We start from the raw sequence: 1516 nt of genomic DNA on the forward strand, positions 1-1516 counted from the left end.
CTACGATTATCGGTCCAATCAGGGCCACACCGCGTGTGTCGGTCTAGCGATGTTCGGCGCTAACTTAGCCGTTCGGGCGCGTGTCGCCCCCCGACACGTTGGCTTTGTTCTCCGGTCCGGTCGCGATCCACGAGCTCCTCTCCGGTGCGGCGCGCCAACCCAAATCATTTTTTTTTGCGAAGATAAAACGCGGGGGCCCTGCTCGGCCTAGGCCGTGCCGCTCGGGTCCAACATGTGGGCGGGATACGACGAATGGATGTGGCACTTCGTGTCGCCCGCACGCACAGTACGCACAGTACGTCGTGCACTGTACGCGACCTGATGGTGGTAGGGGTAGGCCTAGCGGCACTAGTAGTATCTTTTCGAGATTGCCGGGGGCCACGGCCATGGGCAACTAGCTAATCAAACATCAACCATTAGTTAGTTAGTTAAGTCGTGGAGTGTAGTGATCACAAGAGAGTGAGCGCAGCAAACCTGTCACCAAAAAGTGTCTCTCGTTCTTTCTTCCCATTTAAATTTAAAAAAAGAAGAAGTGCGTTCCTTTTCTCTGAATGAAACATCATTATCTCTCTCCCGTGCTCATCTTTCCGCGCTAGGAAAACTTCCTCTTGCAGGACTTCGAGTAAACTAGCATCAATATCGGCTGAAAATCACATCACGGCTTCAGACTTCCAGTAAACCACAATTTCGACCATCCCTGGCTACCACGCGAAGGAGCGATAAATAAAGGGCTAAAGGCGGCACGGCGCATGAGACAAAGTAAAAATTGAAGTAGGCAGGACAAACAAAGGTGTAGGCCGGGTTCGTAGGCTTTGAGCGAGGGTTAGCAAACAAGCGCGCGCCACTCCTTTTCAAGGCTTTGAGCAGCACTACAATCCGTTACATGCTTTTTGCTTCCGTTTTCACTGACCAAAAAGACAAAATTCACGGATAGAAAACAGGTTTCGCAAGGTCCATGGCGCCATAAATGGAAAGGCATGGCATGCCACCTGAAAAGCGAGAGAGGAAAGCACCATCGACTTACCTAGGTAGTAGATCTTTTTCACACACACAAAAAAAAACTTGTATGACAGATCATGCTCCTTGTTAGGTCAACCGATGTGAAGGAATTTGTAGAGCAGATCATTTTGAGATTGACGAAGTCAACAAAGATGTCTCGTAGTTGATGGAAACGTCCCCTTTCACTAACGCGCATCGTCAGATATTCTGAAATAAATCAAGAAATAAATGCGAGCAACATGACTTGAATTCTGATGGGCTGGGGCTACCATTGTCCACCTAACCATCCAACCACGGGTTAGTTCACGGATTGTACCTTGGTTGATGAGTAATACAAATTCTTTTACACACACACAAAATGATGTTGAATTTCTAAATATTTACACTTAAATATAAGATATTTTGGACACTATAAAAGCAACTAAACATGAGAAAGGAGCCATTTATTGTGTCGGGAGGTTGGGCACCCATCAATAGGTGGCGACAATGACCTAGATACATTGTTGTGGATACAAAC

The sequence above is a fragment of the Triticum dicoccoides genome, chromosome 1B, assembly GCF_002162155.2.
Source record: "Triticum dicoccoides isolate Atlit2015 ecotype Zavitan chromosome 1B, WEW_v2.0, whole genome shotgun sequence".
Taxonomy (NCBI): Eukaryota; Viridiplantae; Streptophyta; class Magnoliopsida; order Poales; family Poaceae; genus Triticum; species Triticum dicoccoides.